General features: G+C 45.2%; 1 protein-coding gene and 1 pseudogene across 6 annotated transcripts in view; one reads left to right on the top strand and one right to left on the bottom strand.

The window, feature by feature from the left end:
• Nucleotides 1–20,771, bottom strand: part of RTN1 (reticulon 1) — a 138,533-nt gene that overhangs the window by 72,763 nt on the left and 44,999 nt on the right. The window lies entirely within an intron of this gene.
• Nucleotides 12,820–15,784, top strand: LOC148687752 (endogenous retrovirus group PABLB member 1 Env polyprotein-like; annotated as a pseudogene).

The raw sequence follows: 20,771 nt of genomic DNA, 5'->3' as shown, positions 1-20,771 counted from the left end.
CCTTCTTCACCATCATGTCAATGGATGAGTTCGAACATCATGGTCAGCCGGAGTTACTGTCTTACCATGGTTTACTGAACAGCGTGCTGGTCCACGGTGCATGATGGCTTCCCTGCCACTCCTCCCCTTGTGCGAGTGGGAGAAACCTCACTTAAGCTTGATTTCCTGTGATGTCCCAAGCCACGATTCTCATCTGTCATTCCTTAAAATGCCAGGATTCAAAAGCTAACAATAAACCGTGGTTGAAGGCTAGCTAGCGATTCTGGCTTGTTAGGGTGCCACAAACCAGGATCCCAGGTTCAGACGTAACAGGCAACCGAGCTCAATTGCGGCTTCTTGGTTTATTTCTTCCACTTACACCAGGGAAGGAGCAAAGCAGGAAGAATCAGGAGGCGTGCACCACCAGCATGCTGATAATTCCCACGAAACATGTCAGCACGCTCAACATTTCCAATAATCTCCATGCTGGTTAATAATAATAATAATAATAATAATAATAATAATAATAATTTATTTATACCCCGCCCATCTGGCTGGGTTTCCCCAGCCACTCTGGGCGGCTTACAACAGAAAAATGAAATAAAACAATTAAACATTAAAAGCCTTCAGATGTCTTCTAATGGGAGGGCGTTCCACAGGACAGGCGCCACCACCGAGAAGGCCCTCTGCCTGGTTCCCTGCAACTTGGCTTCTCGCAACGAGGGAACCGTCAGAAGGCCCTCGGTACTGGACCTCAGCAGAATGATGGGGGTGGAGACGCTCCTTCACAGGGGAAGGCCATGCCAAAACCAACCAACCAACCGGAAAAGAGCTGGTTTTCTCAAGAAGGTATCCACTTAGCTCACGGGAGTCTGAGGGTTAAATCTTTGCCCATTGCTCTATGGTGGCCACAACCTGGTGCCTCCACATGTCGAACTACAAGTACTTTCCCTCTCTTTCTTTGTGGCAGCACCACTGCCAAAAGGCAGAGCTTTTTAGAAAACTCAAGACAGAAAGATCTCCTTTGATAACCCTGCTCAGCACAATGGCAGGGCTGTATAAGGAGTTGGTAGAACTAAAATACACATGAACCATAGCTGCCAAGTTATCCCTTTTTTTAAGGGATTTTCCCTTATGCTGAATAGGCTTCCTCGCGAGAAAAGGGAAAACTTGGCAGCTATGACATGAACAAAGCTCATGCCTACGGGCCAATGGCGGCCAATTAGCCTCTTACGTGGCTACCAAGTCTTTCTTTCTGAGCCATGCGTATTTTGGCTACTGGAGACTGCACGTTCAGTCCCCTTGCCTACCCCAGCTGTACCAAAACTCCCCAAAGTCATTACTACTAGCCTCTAGCATGCCTTTCAAGAAACAGAAGTCCCATCTTCCATGGCTGGGGTTCCTGGGAGTTCAAAACCTCTGGAGGGTACCAGTCTGATGAATACTGGGTTAGAAAATGCAAGCAGTTTATTGGGCTTACGGGTTTAAGAAAGAAATCAACTTTATATGCTGCTGTGCCCCAGTAGATGGTCTCTTAGTCGTGGCTCAATGGTTGGAAGGGGGGGGGGAACCAGTGCAGGTATGCACTAGTCATACACCTGCCTGAAACGCTTGCCTCAGCAGAGAGCTCTCTGTTGTAGCCGTCAGGGTACAAACAGGCCCCGATATGCGAAAATGATAACCACGTTGAGATTTTAAATCTGGGAATTGTTCTGAACTGATGAGCCTGAAGAAAGGAGAGTGGGGTGCATGTATGCGCTTGTTCACACTTCCTTTTGTGCCACAATTCTAGGCACGGATCCGGCGACAGGAGCGAGCCGAGCCGGCAGTACCTTGCACTGAGCAAGTGGAGTTAACTCTTTCTCAGCAAAACCAGGATCTGCATGGGAGTGTCAGGCCTAATCAGCGCAACAACTCGTCTCCGGCAGGTCTTAGAATCATAGAGTTGGAAGAGACCACAAGGGCCATCCAGTCCAACCCCCTGCCAAGCAGTTGCTGAGGCTGAAAGTCCTTGCAACCGCACAGCTGCCTAAGTCCCCTCCTCTCCAGGGTTCCGCCACACACAAATCCCCAAGCAAGTGGAAACTGGGTGGCACCAACCTCTCCTCCACCCTCTCCTGGTTCTGGGAGACAGATGGGAATGGGAGCTCATGTTTTCATACAGAAAACATATATATTTAAATCTTTCTCTGTTTTTTTCTTAAAACTTCAGTGAATAGATTATGGATAAATAAGGCAGATTAAAATATCTACATTAGATAATAATGTTAGAAAGTTATACTAAAGTAATCAGGATAAGATAAAGCGGGATAAAATAAAATCTTAAAAAGGAAAGTGATGTTTAAACAATAGGAAGTTAATTTTTTTAAAAAATTCTTTTTGTGCTTTTCTTTTTCTTTTTTCTCTTTGCATTTTTTTGATATATTTGTATCCTATTTCTTTTTTCTCTTTGTATATGATTTGCTTTGTAACTTTGTATCTTTTAAGTTTCTTGGTATTCCCATCTTTGTATGATTTTTGGATTTCTTTTTGTAATTTTTAAAGTACGCAAATAAAGATTACTTTAAAAAAAAAGATGGGAATGGGAGCTCATCACAGCAGTAGGGGAAATCACAATTCTTCACCAGTCTGATTCACCTCTGCCTCTTGACCTCTCTCATCCCACCCTCCTGCTTCAGCTTCTTCCTCTGATTCCGCACTTCTCTCTGCCACAGCCTCTTCCTGCTCACTAAGTCCTGTTACCTCTTCAGCTTCTGACACCTCCTCTTCCCAGTCTTCTCCCTCTGACCACTCATCATTGTCCAACTACCACTCCCCGGGCTCTGAGCCGCCTTCCCTTGGGGGTTTCCCAGCTGGTTCCTCCCACCCACCTCTCTGCGTCCAACCAGCCCATGACACCAACCCAATACCATTCACACAAAGCGCCCAACACGGCCATATAAATTGTTCCGAACTGGGAACCAATGAAGCAGACCACTATTTTTAAGTGATCCCTGTTGCACTATTTTGCAAATGAAGTACCCTGTCTTGGAAGCAGCAGCACCAGCAACAACATTTTCTGGCTGCATAGTCAGAGCTCATCCCTAACAAGGACAAAAATAAGGAGCCAGGATTACCGAGCGGAGATTACAGACTGTGATTCAGCAATCACCCCTCGCACACAGCTGGCTCACAGAGGGCCTGCAGGCTTTCTTCTACAGCAGACAGCCGAGAAGGAGGCAAAATAGTTGTTAGTCCTCAAAGTCAAATGATTGCATAAGTTTCTTCAACCCTTTTTTTAAAAATATCATTTTTATTAATTTCTTTTTTAACACAGTATTTCAGCATACCAATAACAAAACAAATTCTTTGCTCTACTGAGCTCGTGACTTCCCTCCATCCCTTCAACCGGTTTTTAATTTTCTAATCGTTGTGTCGCACTTTATATCCTCGACTTCAGACCTTTATATCCTTATGATCAACCTCTGTCTCAATGGTCTATAAAGTTTTGAGATTTACAGTATTTTCGTTGCAGAATTTATATCAATCCTGCTAGTGTCTTCACATTTTTACAATAATTATTCATATACCCTAAAAATTAACTCCAATCTTTTTGAAACTTTTGGTCATCTTGGTTCCGGATCCTGCCTGTCAATTTGGCCAATTCCACATAGTCCATCATCTTCATCTGCCACTCCTCAATCGTTGGCAATTCCTGCAATTTCCATCTTTGGGCTAATAAAGTTCTTGCCGCTGTTGTGGCGTACATAAATAGTCTTTGGTCTATCTTTGCAATTTCATCTCCCATCAAACCCGGCAGAAAAGCCTCAGGTTTGGGGGGGAAGGTATATCTAAACATCTTTTTTTAGTTCATTGTAGACCAATTCCCAAAATACTTTTGCTTTATCACATTCCCAAAACACATGACAAAAATCTCCATCTTTCTCTCCACACTTCCAACATAGTTTGTTCCTCATCCTATACTTTTTGGACAATTTCACCGGTGTTAAGTACCACCTATACATCATTTTCATTACATTCTCTTTTAAGGCCAAACAAGCGGTAAATTTTAAAGTTTCATTCCACAATTTTGACCAAGATTCGTATTCAATATTATGCCCGAAGTCAATAGCCCGTTTCTTCAACCCTTTAAGCTTCTCCACATACAAAAGGACCAAACTACCGTGTTTCTCCTAAAATAAGACACGTCTTATATTTATTTTTCCTCAAAAAAACACACATCACGGCTTATTTTCAGGGGATGTCTTATTTTTTTATTAAGTATGGTACAGCATTATTAAGTATGGTACGGGGCTTTCTTGTGCTGCCCGCTGAGCCTGCTGCCGGGTCCCAGGGCTTCACGCGGCACGGCTGAGGCTGCTGCCGGGTCCTGCAGCTTCACGCGCCGCCCGCTGCTGGGTCCTGGGGCTTCACGCAGCGCAGCACGGCTGAGGCTGCTGCGGCTTCGCGCGCCGCCCGCTGCCGGGTCCTGGGGCTTCATACAGCGTGGCGCGGCTGAAGCTGCTGCTGGCTCCTGCCGGGTCCTGCGGCTTCGTGCGCCGCCCGCTGAGCCCGCTGCCGGGTCCCTGGGCTTCACGCGGCATGGCACGGCTGAGGCTGGTGCCGGGTCCTGCGGCTTCGCACGCCGCCTGCTGCCGGGTCCTGCCGGGTCCTGCGGCTTCGCACAGCGTGCGCCAAAGCTCCTGCTGGGGCTTCGCGTGGCACACGTTGAGGCTCCTGCCGGGTCCCAGGGCTTCACCTCTCTCTGGGTCCTGCTGGGTCGGGGCTTCGCGCTGCACCAACAGGCATCTTCCTTTTCCTCTTACTAATGGAAGTGCCATCCGGACCTGCTCCCACCACTACCTGGTACGGCTAATTTTTGGGGTATGTCTTATATTTTTTAAACTCAAAAAAATCCTGCCATGGCTTATTTTGTAGGCACGTCTTATTTTATGAGAAACACGGTAGGTGGGTAGATCCTGCACATACACAGGTTCTCTGCTTAAGCACCTCCTTTGCTTTAGAGGGCAAGGAGCATCGCTCTGTGGCAAAGGACATGCTGTCCGTGCTGAAGATCTCACACTAGGTTAGGAACCTAGGAAGCTGTCTTACACCAGACCATCTAGCTCAGTATTGTCTACACTGACTGGCAGCAGCTCTCCAGGATTTTGGGAAGGATCTGCTCTGCATCTCATTTCCTTCTGAACTCAGGTTGCAAGATACACCGTGCATATAAAGCACAATGAAAGCACCCACTCACCCAGGAATCTTGAGAAATTTTGTTTTAAGGGTGCTGGGAATTGCAACTCTGTGAGGGGGTGAACTACAGCTCCCAAGCTTCTGTGTGTGTGTGTGCTATAAATTCCATTCAGTTCAATTTATTGTACATAGCCAAAGGCCTTCACAATGAACAACAGAGGGCAAAAAGCAACACATTCCTCTAAAATCACACAACATTAGTCTATAAAAGCCTACAGCACAAAATGTTTAAAATTATAATGCATTAATACAACTAGAGCGAAGCTTCTTAGCTGCCAGAGCAAATTTGGCTACCAGATGTGTAACTTGTGCGTGTTTTTTGGCTAAGAGGTCAACTATCACTTCCTGGAGTGATTGATCCAAGAACCATTAAATAATAGGAGATTTTAAAATATATATATAAAGGGCAAATCAACATCAGTGCACGATATCCTCAACCTGGTTACATCCATAAATGCATTTCCGTTCCATTGGAGCTATTCCAAGGTATTTCCCCGCTAAGTACATTGAGGGCATCTGCTGAAACCTACATTCCACAAAGGCCCCACGTAATTATGGAAATGTCAGTGTCTCAAGGAGGCGAGGCCTTGAATGGTTGCCCTTAATTTACATATGCCAGTACGTGGATCAATTCTGGCTACCAGGTGCTTTAAATGTATGGTGTGTACACACAGCCTCATTATTTACAACCCTCCCCAATCATGTATATATGAATCTGCAGCTCAAGATAACACGCTGTGTATAAGATTTAAGCTACCGCAAGGTTCCTTTTGCTGCAAGAGATTAACACAGCAGCTCACCCGGAAATTGCTCTCAACGGAAGAATGAAGAATTACCAACAGTGGATGAATGGCAGAAGAAGATGATAGAATATATGGAATTGGCGGAGCTAACCGGGAGACTCCGGGATCAGAGGGAAGAAGCGGTGGAAGAAGAGTGGAAGAAATTTAAAGTTTATTTAAAGAATAAGCATAATATTGGATAGGATTAATTGAAGTGAAGGAGGTACAGAGAGGTTGTAGAAAGATAAAATGTAGAGGAGTAAATATATTTAGATGTAGTTATAAGTTTGGAAAAGGATTTGAAATATATGTTAAGATACAATAATATAATATAAAAAAGGCTTAGTTAAAATGGAAAACTAGTTTAAGGTCAAGATGTAGAAATTGCTAAAGATGATTTACAATGTAGCGCAGTTGGAGGAGGAATGAGGAAGTCAACAGTGTTAGATTTGAACTAAGATATAGAAAGTTGGAATTTTATTTTTGTGTTTTTTTGTATTTTGTATTCTGTGTGTTTGTGTTTTTCTTTTTCTTTGTTATAAAATCAATAAATATATTATTTTAAAAAAAATTAAAGAAAAAGAAATTGCTCTCAAATTGCTGATCCCCTCCATGAGAGCTAGAAGCATGAACTGCCAGCAAAGAAAGCACACACACGAAGTGGCTTTGCAAAGAAAGCTGTCCCGGAGCCAGCGACAGCAAGCCTCAGCTGTGCTGATGCGACACTCAGCCCCTAGACTGCAGCCACAGCTTGCGGTTGCTGTTTTGAAAGCACGGGTTTAGATTCCCAGGATGCCACGAGTCATTCTAGCCGCAAACTCAGAAAACAGCTCATCGCCTTGATAACAAGGCTTCGGGCTTTGTAGGGAAACCGAACCGACACACCTTCTGAATAGGCATGGGGAATAGATAGGCATTGGGGGCGGCGGCAGCAGAGAGGAGGGAGCTAGTGGTTTAGAAAAATAGCATAGTGTAAGGTATTTGTCATATGGATACCCTGTTTCTCATATTTTAAGACATACCCATAAAATAAGCCATAGCAGGATTTTTAAGCATTCAAGGAATATAAGCCATACCCCGAAAATAGGACATAGTGATAGGCACAGCAGCAATACCGGCCATGGCAGGAGGAGGAGGAGGAAAAATATAAGACATCCCCTGAAAATAAGCCATAGTGTGTTTTTTTGAGGAAAAAATAAATATAAGACATGTCTTATAATATGAGAAACACGGTAATAACAACGCTGTCAGCAGCAAGGGCACTGTGTGCCTCGGGGATATTCAGCTATCTCTCTGAAGGTTCTTATCTTGAAAGAGTTGTGTGGGTGAGACTCCCTGTTTTATTTGCAAGCAGGAATGGAAGTAAATTCGGTGTTTTGCCAGAGCCGGAGGTAAAATCCATCAACCGCGTCACCTTGATGTTCAACACCTATTGGCAACCGCCTGTCTTTATAAGATGACGGATTTACGGCTTTCCTCGGAGCGACAGTGGGGACAAAAGTTGCACCTACACTGTTGTTGTTTAGTCATTTAGTCGTGTCCGACTCTTCGTGACCCCATGGACCAGAGCACACCAGGCACTCCTGTCTTCCACTGCCTCCCGCAGTTTGGTCAAACTCATGTTCGTAGCTTCGAGAACACTGTCCAACCACCTCGTCCTCTGTCGTCCCCTTCTCCTAGTGCCCTCAATCTTTCCCAACATCAGGGTCTTTTCCAGGGAGTCTTCTCTTCTCGTGAGGTGGCCAAAGTATTGGAGCCTCAGCTTCAGGATCTGTCCTTCCAGTGAGCACTCAGGGCTGATTTCCTTCAGAATGGATAGGGTTGATCTTCTTGCAGTCCATGGGACTCTCAAGAGTCTCCCCCAGCACCATAATTCAAAAGCATCCATTCTTCAGCGATCAACCTTCTTTATGGTCCAGCTCTCACTTCCATACATCACTACTGGGAAAACCATAGCTTTAACTATACGTATACCTACATATAGGTATACTATACTATACCTACACTACGGGCAGCTTAATTAATAACAACAACCACAACAACAACAACAACAACAACTCTGGGCGGCTTCCAACAAAGATAGCCACTCCGTACCTCCAGGGGCACCCTAGGAATTATAGTTCTGTTAGGAGTGCGGCGGAGGACCTGTAAGAGAAAAAATGTAAACGCCTTTGCCAAACTATGACTCCTAGCATTCCTGGGGTGAGTGTGTGTTTGTGTGTAAGGTGACCGTATGTCCAGTTTTACAGAGGGCAGTATCCCCTGGTGAAGTCCTCTGTTTCAAGGGGCAAGAGGCATTTTCACAGAAAATCCTGAGGCTTTTTTATTAGATATTTTCTACTGGCCCAGAGATGGAAAGAAGATAAAGTCCTGACTGGAGACAAATGGTTGATGATGAAGATGATGGACTACGCCGAAATGGCGGAATTGACCGGGAAAATCAGAAACCAGGAAGATAAGAACTTTAAGAAAGAATGGGGAAAATTTACAGTGTATTTAAGAGAACACTGTAAACAACTAAAAACTTTGACAGGATTTGAGTAATGCTTGTAATGTACTAAAAACAATGGTGAAAATGGATTATTAGTTTTAAAATAGAGAAAATAAGTGAAAAGAAGATTGATAACAGTAACCATGGAAGGGCAGAGGGGAGTCGAACGATTCAGGGAATCCTAAATGATGATGTTGATGTTCAATGTTTGAATTTCAATTTGCAATGTAGAACTCAGTAAAAAAGATTTGACAAAGAAAAGAGAGCAATTGTCACAGTACTGGGAGACATCTAGGCAAAAAACACTTGATTTGCTTCAAGTAAGCAAAAGCTTCCACGAGTTGAACTAAGAGATTAGGTTGTCGGAAGTGTATCAGAGGCAAGTTGACGTCGGAAATTGGTTATGACTTGAAGGCAGAGTCACAACAAGACATCTTCCATGTGACAGCCCTTCGGATATTTGAAGGTGGCTATTGTATCAGTTCTCTCTCTTCTCTTCTCCAGGCTAAACATATCCAGCTCCCTCAATGGTTCTTCATCAGGCTTGGTTTCCAGACCCTTGGTAATCTTGGTCCTTTATCAACTCGATGCATCCATCTTTCACACCTTCCAAATTCATGAGAACCACCCCTGCAGAGTACAACCTCCTGGCATTATGTCTTTGAGGCAGTGCCGGATTTACGTATAAGCTAAACAAGCTACAGCTTAGGGCCCCATTGTCTTGAGCCCCCCCCCCAAAAAAAAAAATTAAAGGGAAAAAAACTGGATGCACATTTCCAAAATACAAGATAAAAAGCAAATAAAATAAAACCCACATGCAAAAACAGTGTTTTGTGTTGTGTAGGCTCCTATGATGTAAGTCAGGCATCCCCAAACTGCGCCCCTCCAGATGTTTTGGCCTACAACTCCCATGATCCCTAGCTAACAGGACCAGTGGTCGGGGAAGATGGGAATTGTAGTCCAAAATATCTGGCAGGCCGAAGTTTGGGGATGCCTGATGTAAGTCATGGGCCTCGCCTGCTAGCCTGCTCCCTAAAATATCACTGGTTTGCTCATTTCTATATATAGGGTACCTACATTCTGCATGTGAAATGGCTTTAGACACCTATTAGGTCCATAAATTACCATATAGCATATATTCAACACAAAAAACAGCGACAATTTGTTGTTGACAAAGGACAGCTGGACATATAAAGGGCCCCATTACCTTCAGTAGCTTAGGGCCTCATCAAACCTAAATCTGGCCCTGCCGGGTTTTTGGGTGTATTTATTATTATTATTATTATTATTATTATTATTATTATTATTATACACATGCCAACTTCCTGCTACGCTCGGCTCACTCAGCACCGGCCAAAGCGTCCAAACCCTTCTCAAGGGCAGCCCCACGTAGAATTCACATTGCAGAACGTCCCTTTTCTTGGCACAGGATCTGCACTACATAGGCATCGAAACGCAAGTGTTGGGCCTACTATTTCCTCTTAAAAAAGCAAGGGGATGCATAGCTATGGTCACGATCTACCACGCACCATCAAATAAAGAGCGCCTGCGCCGAAACAACAATCGGTCTTCCACGGAGCATCTTGGACAGCGTAGCAGTTATTCACTAAAGCATTTCACCGGAGCCTGTAATTTCCAGGAGTGTTTGTTATTAAAATAGGTCAGGGGCAACAGCTTGCCATCACGCCTGAAAAACAAAATAGATTCCTACAGCCCCGCCACAACCTTTACTACGAGCAAAATGCAGATTTTTTACGGGCTGCTGCAAATAAAAGAAATAAATGGAAGAGGTAATAACAGGAGGAATGATTGCCCGTTTTGAAATGGAGGCTTTAACGGGTGCATTTCCCCTCAGGAGTGGGAATCTTAAAGCATTACAGAGTCAGCTGAACAGCGAAGCAGGGAAGCTGCGGTGGCATTATTCATAAAACTTGCTGCAAACCAGGATTCCAGGGTCCGTTATGAGAATTTGCACGCATGCATTTCCTTATTCAATACTGCTTTGTGGGGGTGTGCGGGTGGAGTTCTCTGTGTAAGGCACAGGTTTATTGGGGAGTAATCCATCAAGTGATTTACCACAGGACCACAGGACCACTGGCGCCAGCCTGTCTGTTTACACATCTTCCTTGTTTGCATGAGTCATGTATAGGTTAAAAGGTTAATGTTTTTTACAAGGAAAGGATCCATAATAAAGGAGCTGAGGCTGAGAGGCAGGCAGCACTTCGCTCAGCACTCTGCTCATGCTCTCTATCTGAAACTCTTGACTCTCGTCTCATGATTTCCTCGCACCTAAGAGTCGGCTGGTTCTCCGACAAGTGGTGCCCCGTGTGAGGCTAAAAAGTTCTACGCCATTGTTGAAAGGACGCACGTCGTGGTCCTGCATCAGCTACTCACCCGCCCGGCAAGGGTTCAGACGTCTACCTCATCTTCGGATCCCCGGTGAGTTTGGCTCCCAGCTATTGCTTATCTTTCTCTTCCTGCATTTACAATGGGCACTTCGCTTTCCGTGCCACAGAAACGTTTTCTTAAAGACTTAAAATACCTGCTGACTTCTAACAATCAGCATGCCTCAGAAGACGATCTTATTGCTTTTATTCATACTGCTTATGAGCACTGTCCATGGTTTCCGGAGGATGGAACTTGGGAATTAGATTTTTGGGACAAACTAGGTGAACATTTTCATGCTCATCCCAGCATTGGAGTACGTGTCTTAAATACGTGGGGGAAAATAAGAGCATGCTTGGCACTAGTGACGCCAAAGAATATCTTTCTGGCAGCTGCTTCAAGCCTCCCCTCTGCACCGCCCGCATGCACGCCTCCCCCACTGAAGCCTTCTGTTTATCCAGCATTGCCTGCCCCCATGCTTCCTGGTCCGGACCCACCTAATTTAACTCCGCCAGGAAAACAGCAACTTTCTTTGTCTGCCACCCCACCCCCTCCAGCCTATGTCTCTCAGGTTTTGCCTGCATTTCAAAGTACCATGCCCACTGTGAAGCAGGAGGGGGGGAATACTACAAAGCTCCAGGAATCTCTTAAAGCAGCAGCTCCTTTGCTGGCTTTTGATTCTACTGAAATGTCAGCTGCTTATCCTGTGATTGTGCCTGGGGGTGGGGCACCACGGCACGAGCAATTTGAACTCCGATACATCAAAGAATTGTATCAGTCAGTAAGAGACAATGGATTGCATTCCCCGTATACTCTTGGTCTCTTTGGCACTATTTTTCAACAGCAATTATTGCCAGAGGATATTAAATTACTGGCTAGAACAGTGCTCAAACCAAATCAAATGATGGTTTTTATGCAAAGTTGGACCTGGGCTTGTCAACGCCGAGTCCATGATATCCAAACATATTTGAATAATGCTACACTGGCAGCACATGCCAATGCCTTTGCAGCTCTGGCAGCAGGCGCACCTCCCCCTGTCCTGTTAACACCTGCAGACGTCCTGGATGGTCTCACAGGAGCTGGGAATTTTTTAACAACTGCGCAGCAATTGGCTCTGGATCCTCAGTACTGGGACTCCACAATTTCAGCTGCCCAGGAGGCTTTGATGTCTGTTCCTCCTGAGAAGTTAGGAAAAGGGGGGCGATGGGGGAGCATGCAGCAAGGACCCACTGAACCTTATGGCGCTTTCATAAATAGACTGTACAATACCCTTAAACGCCAGGTTCAAGATACAGCAGCACAAGAAGTAATCATCAGACAATTAGCTTTTGATAATGCCAATGATGACTGTAAACAAGCTTTGCGCCCGCTGGTAGCTACACCTAATGTGGCAATAGCCGACATGTTAAAAGCCTGTCAATCAATCGGCTCTGAATCCCACACAGCAAAATTGCTTGCCGCTAAAGACATTCCTGAAACATGGGTGCACCAGCTGACAGAGGATCTCACCTCTGCAGGGCTTAAAATCGCCCCGGAAAAAATTCAACGCACCCTGCTTATCACATACCTGGAACACAAGGATACGCAACAAGCAGCACCCCCCCTGATACTGCAGCTGCATTTTCCAGCGGTACTCTGGCTGGTGGATCTACAACTGCTGTTAGGACATTCGAATTGGGCAAAATCATACATAGACTTACCAATGTGTGTACTATCACCTTTGTACAATGCCCTGAAAGGACACAAGCAATCGGCAGACATCACACCGGTAACCCAGGATATGCCTGGCAACGAATCAGCCCTGGCAACGATTAATCACCATTTGCAAAAATCTATGGTGGATCGCCTGGATTCCACAGGACTATTGTCATTGGCTGTTTTTGCCACAAAATTGCTGCCCACAGCTGTTCTCTACCGGCCTGCAGAATTTTTTCAGTCTCGCGTCTGCCTAGTTGAATGGCTACACCTGCCCCATACACCACTGCGAAATGTCTATACTTCTCCAGCAGCTGTTATGGACGTTGTTATCAAGGGAAGACAATGTGCTGTGGCATTGATCTTTCTTTCCTCTGTCTCCTATTCCCTCCGTTCCCTGTGCTCCCCCTCCCCTATCCCCTTTGCTCTCACCCTCTTCACAGATGGGACAAAGATGAGGGGGGTGGTTGTGTGGAGGGAGGAGGGGGCCTGGAAGACAAGATTTACAACGGAGCAGAAATCCGCTCAGCGTTCTGAATTGGCTGTGGTGATTTTGGCATTTGATCCATTTCAGAATGTGAAGTTTAACCTGACTGTTGATATTCAGTATGTCTTCAGATTTTTAACATTCTTGTCAGTGGCATACATTTCCCTGCTCTGGATGATGATTTTGTTGCAATTGTCTCTCTCTTTGAAGCAAGAGCAGGTCTTTTCTTTGTTTTTTGACCCTCTGCTGAGCCATGCCACCTTTCATCAATCTGCCAAGGTTCTAGCCAAGTCTTTTCCAATGCCAATTTCTCAGGCACGAGACATTATCTCGCAATGTTCTTCTTGTTCTAAAGCCCCTACCATGTTTCCTTTTGATGCTGTCAATCCCAGAGGGATTGCCCCTCTCTCAATTTGGCAAATGGATGTCACTCTCACCCCGTTGTTAGCCTCTTTTTTCAAGACTGCACCTCACGGTGGACACGTCTTTGGGCTTCATCTGGGCGACGCCCTTAAAAGGGGAGACAGCCAGGCACGTAATACAGCACACTCTGCGCTGTTTTTCGGTCATGGGAAAGCCTAGCAGCATCAAAACGGATAATGGCCCAGCGTACATTTCTAAGCGATTTTCTGATTTCTGTACATTGTGGAATGTGAAATTAACTCATGGTATTCCTTTTACTTCTACAGGACAAGCAATTGTTGATCATTCAACTTTTAAATCTCTGCTTTTTCCACAACTCAGGGGAAAGAACGCTCCTATTGCTGAAATATCTTATATTGTGCCTCAAGTGCTTTTTAATCTTTTATATCCACATAATAAGCAGCTTCCTCCAGCAGAATTACATTTTAGAAAAGAGGAGGAGCTGCCTCGCCCCCTTGTGTCTTTCAGGAAACATCCGGATCCAGCATGGCGTGGCCCTGTACCGCTGATTACCTGGGGACGCGGATACGCCGCGGTAGATATCGATGGGGACCCTCTGTGGGTGCCAGCACGCTGTGTACGACCCTGGCGATCATCTACAGTTTCTTCTTCAGCCCATTCAGTCGCAGATGCCGCTGAGGGAGGAGGCAGACCTTTCTACACTCTTTCTGGAGGACAGCACCTGTCACCCGGTCTGACACACCATTGCACCTGGCGGCATCGTGCTCTAAATATGGCTGCACTCCATCAAGATCACCTTCCATTTATTCGATCTGCAAGCCATAATCGCTCTAGGCGTGCTGCCATTTTACAGAAGTATCAAAGACATGACTCTTATCATTCCATATGGAATAATAATACCTATGTACAGGATATTTCTCAGTTTGCGAAATTGCTTAACTATTCTGATTGTTGGATTTGCTTACATATTCCCTCACAGTCAAGTCATTCAGGGGATATTACTGCATGGTATTCCTATTAATGATTCTTTTAGAATTAGTAATAATATGAGAGATAATCGTATTAGTTCACCCCCTGTTATATTATCATTATTAGAAGTAGCTCCACGATGTTTTCGTTTTAATCACGATAGTAGCAGATTTTTAGGTCATTATCCTTATTGTAATTGGACTTATGAGTATGTTAATGGTAGCTCTTGTTTTCTTAACGTCACTACCCAAAGCGGCAGGCCCAAGGTAACAATTAATAATGTTACCAGATACATGACATATTACCAACAGGCTACATGCCGTGATTTTCATTCATGGTTTGATTGGATGAAGAAGAGTTGGAGATCCACATGCGTGTTACAATCAAATCTGTGGCTTTTGTGTGGTAAGAAAGCATACAAAGAGATTCCCTCTGCTTTTTCAGGGACTTGCACTCTAGGGGTAGTGATACCACTGGTGTATAAGTTAGATGCTCTTCCTCACACCCGCTTGCGCAATAAACACGAAGTCAATGCCCCTATAACACAATATATTGATACTCAGATAGCTCGTAGTATTTTGCCATTATTAGGAGTAGCAAAATGAATTATAGAGATTTGCATCACTTAGCTAACTGGACAGAGGCTTTGTTCAATGACACAGTTAAAGGCATGAAATTGATCAATACAGAATTACAGGATGTGATTTTAGCCTCGAAAAGAGGCGTATGTGCCTTAATACATAGTCATTGTTGCATGTATGTGCAAGATAATGGTCCTAACATTACTCATACTATACAAGGAAAGGAGAACTTGGTGGCTGCACGGCCCTTGCAACCTGCCGTGGGTTTTGATCCATGGGAATGGCTGCTGTCTTGGTTGCCTAACGGTGCCTGGATCAGGAAAACACTTTTGACGGTTATAGGATTAGCCTGTGGCTTGGTTATGTTATGTTGCTGCATTCAATGTTTACCCTCCCTCTTTGGTCAATGTATGACCTGGTTTCAGGCTGCACGCCCCTCCACTGGAATTTCACGTGGAGCCTTCATTGCGAGGTATCAGCGACTCCCTATCAGGCTTCCCACGTGTTAATTTACCCTGTTGCTTAAAAATAAACAGAAAGAGGTAATGTGGGGGTGTGCGGGTGGAGTTCTCTGTGTAAGGCACAGGTTTATTGGGGAGTAATCCATCAAGTGATTTACCACAGGACCACAGGACCACTGGCGCCAGCCTGTCTGTTTACACATCTTCCTTGTTTGCATGAGTCATGTATAGGTTAAAAGGTTAATGTTTTTTACAAGGAAAGGATCCATAATAAAGGAGCTGAGGCTGAGAGGCAGGCAGCACTTCGCTCAGCACTCTGCTCATGCTCTCTATCTGAAACTCTTGACTCTCGTCTCATGATTTCCTCGCACCTAAGAGTCGGCTGGTTCTCCGACACTGCTTCAAACCCTGAGGTAATCTGCAAGGACTGTTGTGGGCGGGTGGGCAGAAAGGAAAACAGGATTAGAAAGCTCAGGGCAATATTTGAATTTTTATATACATATATATATATATATATATATATATATATATATATATATATATATAATGTAGTTGTTTAGTCGTGTCCGACCCCATGGACCATAGCACGCCAGGCACTCCTGTCTTCCACTGCCTCCCGCAGTTTGGTCTCTTTGGGGCAAACATTATTATTATTATTATTATTATTATTATTATTATTATTATTATTATTTTATTACGACTACTACTATTACTACTACTACTATTATATATTTATATCCTGCCTTTTTCCCAGTCCAGGTCTCAAGGCGGCTTACACAGGTAATAATGGTGACGATTATGATAATTTATTACAGATAACATAAAGGTAAAGGGACCCCTGACCATTAGGTCCAGTCGTGACCAACTCTGGGGTTGCGGCACTCATCTCGCGTTATTGGCCGAGGGAGCCAGTGTACAGCTTCCAGGTCATGTGGCCAGGATGACAAAGCCGCTTCTGGCGAACCAGAGCAGCACACGGAAACGGCGTTTACCTTCCCACTGTAGCGGTACCTATTTATCTACTTGCACTTTGACGTGCTTTCGAACTGCTAGGTTGGCAGGAGCTGGGACCGAGCAGCGGGAGCTCACCCCCGTCGCAGAGATTCGAACCGCCGACCTTCTGATCAGCAAGCTCTAGGCTTCTGTGTTTTAACCCACAGCGCCACCCGCTTCCCACAGATAACATAGAACAAGCTAAAAACAGAAAAGATGACCATTAAAATAAAGAGATTCCTGCATTGCAGGGGGTTGGACTAGATAACCCTCGGGTTCCCTTCCACCTATACGATTCTTTGATTCTACATAAACACATCAGTACAAATAAATAGGTAACTGCAAATAAATAAATAAATAAAAATAGGGAAAGTCAGGGAAAACGGGTGGTTTTACCCAGAGAAGACCCATTGAAATTCATGGATGTGACTTACGGCTGCAAGCCTAATCACGTCTATTCACAAGTAAGTGCCATTGAATTCAGTGGGGCTTACTCCCAGGTGAGTGGGGTTAGGTACTGAAGCCTATGTTTTAGGTAAAGGTAATCTACCGTGTTTCTCATATTATAAGACATGTCTTATATTTATTTTTTCCTCAAAAAAACACACTATGGCTTATTTTCAAGGGATGTCTTATTTTTTTCCTCCTCCTCCTGCCGCGGCCGGCATTGCTGCTGCGCCTATCACTATGTCTTATTTTCGGGGTATGGCTTATATTCCTTGAATGCTTAAAAATCCTGCTATGGCTTATTTTATGGGTATGTCTTAAAATATGAGAAACAGGGTAAAGGGGCCCCTGACCATCAGGTCCAGTTGTGTCCGACTCTAGGGTTGCAGCGCTCATCTCGCTCTATAGGCCAAGGGAGCCGGCGTTTGTCCGCAGACAGCTTCCGGGTCATGTGGCCAGCATGACAAAGCTGCTTCTGGCGAACCAGAGCAGCGCACGGAAACGCCGTTTACCTTCCCGCCGGAGCAGTCCCTATTTATCTACTTGCACTTTGATGTGCTTTCGAACTGCTAGGTTGGCAGGAGCTGGGACCGAGCAACAGGAGCTTACCCCGTTGCAGGGATTCGAACCGCCGACCTTCTGATCAGCAAGCCCTAGGCTCTGTGGTTTAACCCACAGCGCCACCTGGGTCACCTGTTTTAGGTCCACCAATTTCAACAGGTCTACTCTGAATAAAAACTTAGTTGAATCAGTGTGTGGCATGCAAACCTTCATTGATACGGTAGATACTGTACGTCCCATTGAAATCCATGGGACTGAGACCACTGAGGATCGGCAGCTAGAAGACCTGGGCCCTGGACACACCTCTCTTCCCTCTGAGTTGACAACAAGCAGGCTGCCAACTCAAGGAACTTCTGGACAACCTGTTTACTCATCCCAATGAGACAGTGCTGGGTATTTAATGTACATTTGTTCTCGTATGTTTGCGGGGAGGTTAGACAGCATTGTGCCAAAGCAGGTAATGTACCACATTTTCCGGTGCGTTTCCATTTTCACTTTCTTTATCACAGAAGCCCAATCTTTTGGGAGGAAGTGGGTTTTGTGGCACGAGACCTCCCAATTCCACTATAATTGCACAAACTGAATTTGCCAGTATGTGACTGAATCCCACCTGAAAAGAGTGGTGGTCTGGACGCCTCTTCAGAGAGGAGAGAAGTGTGTGGATGCAGCAAGGGGATAAGAGGGGAGACCTGGCCTGCTCGCTCCCTATCCTATCCCCCCAAAGTGCTCCTCTCTTACCTTTTATTAAAATGTGAAGTCGTAAACTTTTTTTAAAAAAGGAGAGTTGAGAAATTTCCTTGCCAAATTCTGCCATAAATGATATTTAATGGAGGCCAGAGGCCGCCGTAGGTTAATGGTAACTCCTTTGTTGTCTAAAAGGCACCACTCCACAGCTCTAAAGGCAGACTTTTCTTGTGCTAGTCCTAGTTTCACCTTCCGCCCCTGCCCTGGACAAGTATCGCCTTCTCGGTGGTGGCACCCTCCCATCAGATGTCAATGAAATAAGCAACTATTTAATTTTTAGAAGACATCTTCTAGGGAAGTTTTTAATGTTTGGTGTCTAACTGTGCATTGCCTCTCTATCAGGGATTGTATTTCACCACAGATACTCACAACCACTTTCTGAGGCAGAAAGAGCAAGAAGTGTCTCGTGACACCTTGAAGCCCCAACTATGACATTCATTGCAACTGTAGCTTTTGCGCACTAGAGTCAGATGCAAGGAAGCTCATGCCTTGAAAAATTTGTTAGCCTTTTAGATTGCCATGAGAAACTTAGTTGCTTTGACTGCAACAGGCTTACACAGTTAGGCCACTCTTGTGCCCATTTCACAGGTAAGAACAGAGTCTGAGAAAAACTAGCTTGGCCAAGGCTACTGATTACGGAGGCTGAACAGCAGTAGCCTCAGTCCAGGTCCAAAACACCAACAATGAATGAGTGTGTAATTATGATGTGAAAGGGGTTGATTTGGTTAAGCTCCATGGATACGGGCAGCTACAAATCAAATACTGTAGCAAAATCTGCATTTGAGTAGGAAAGGAACATTTTCTGTAGTGGATGCGGCCACCTAAACACACGAGCGAGCGCGAGGAGGAATTTGGCACATACGCCATTAGCTGCAACGTTGCAACAATTTGGGCCACTGCAGGTTGTGAGGAGGCAATTAAAATACGAAGCGGTCGGCAAGAGATTTTGGCCTAGATACTAAATTTGTTGCCACTTGGGGCTTCTATTTTTAGACTGCTCAGCTTAGCACAGTGGCCAGAGAATACAGCTGTCCACACCTCCCCTTTGCACACCAATGTTCTACGAATACGCCGAATCGCTACCATGCATATAATCAGCCACACACACACACACACACACACACACACACACACCGCCAAAGAGGAGGGATAGGACTGTGTAAAAGCATGAGGACGAACAAAGAACTGCTATTACTGATGCTAATGGAATTTGGAAATAGGTGGCGCTGTGGGTTAAACCACTGAGCCTAGGGCTTGCTGATCAGAAGGTCAGCGGTTCGAATCCCTGTGACGGGGTGAGCTCCCGTTGCTCGGTCCCAGCTCCTACCAACCTAGCAGTTCGAAAGCACGTCAAAATGCAAGTAGATAAATAGGAACCGCTCCGACGGGAAGGTAAACAGCGTTTCCATGTGCTGCTCTGGTTCGCCAGAAGTGGCTTTGTCATGCTGGCCACATGACCTGGAAGCTATACGCCGGCTCCCTCGGCCAATAATGCGAGATGAGCATGCAACTCCAGAGTCAGTCACGACTGGACCTAATGGTCAGGGGTCCCTTTACCCTTTACCTTTTTAATGTGAACACAATCATTGCAGACAAAGCATGCAATTCCACAGCTTAGCTATTTTATTTTAAATGTGCCAGGTCAGTTGAGGGGAACCTCGAGTTTGGAAGCCAAATGAGGCTCTCAATTTCTCTCCAGGCCATACCACTCAATGACACCACTTTGCGCCGAGAGTATTTTTGCCTGGCTTGAATTCTGCCAATGTCCCTTCATCAAGATGGAGGGCAGAGAGGGGTATGTGTAGAAACCAGCTTGCTGCAAAATTGGCATTTGTTGCTCCACTCACTTGCACCTCTGGTTTCTCACAGTGGCCCTTGGGGAGTTGCCCAGAAATGAATGCGGCCCTCAGGTGGGGGAGGGGGAGCTTCCCCACTATCCGGGCACCTGAGATAATCTTCTAAGGCCCTCCTTCTTCATGTGCCTCTTCCATGAGAGGTCCGGACAGTGGCAACAAGAGAACAGGTCTTTTCTGCAGTGGCTCCCCATCTGTGGAATGCTCTCCCCAGGTAGGTTCGCCTGGCACCTTCATTATACACCTTTAGGGTGCTAGCCAGAAACATTCCTCTTTAAACAGGCCTTTGACTTATTGACCTACAATGCCATTTTAAGTTGGGAGGATTAGTGGGTGGAGGTTGTTGTTGTTGTTGTGCATTTAGTGCTTTTATGTTGTGATTTTATCTTGTGAACTGCACTGAGACCTGTGGGTCGAGAGAGGTACAGTCAAACCTTGGTTGTCAAACATAATCCGTTCCGGAAGACCGTTCCGACTTCCGAAACATTTTACAACCAAGGCACGGCTTCTGATTGGTTGCAACAACTTCTTGCACTAAAGCAGAAGTCAAGTCGGACGTTCGAGTTCCAAAAAAACGTTCAAAAACCGGAACATTTACTTCTGGGTTTTTGGCATTCGGGAGACAAAACATTAGAAAACAGAGCCGTTTGAGAACCTAGGTTTGACTGTATACAATTGTATGTAGGTAGGTAGGTAGGTAGGTAGGTAGGTAGGTAGGTAG

This window comes from Zootoca vivipara, chromosome 1 (assembly GCF_965207765.1).
Source record: "Zootoca vivipara chromosome 1, rZooViv2.hap1.1, whole genome shotgun sequence".
In the NCBI taxonomy this organism is placed as follows: domain Eukaryota; kingdom Metazoa; phylum Chordata; class Lepidosauria; order Squamata; family Lacertidae; genus Zootoca; species Zootoca vivipara.
This window is presented reverse-complemented; position numbering and strand designations above follow the sequence as displayed.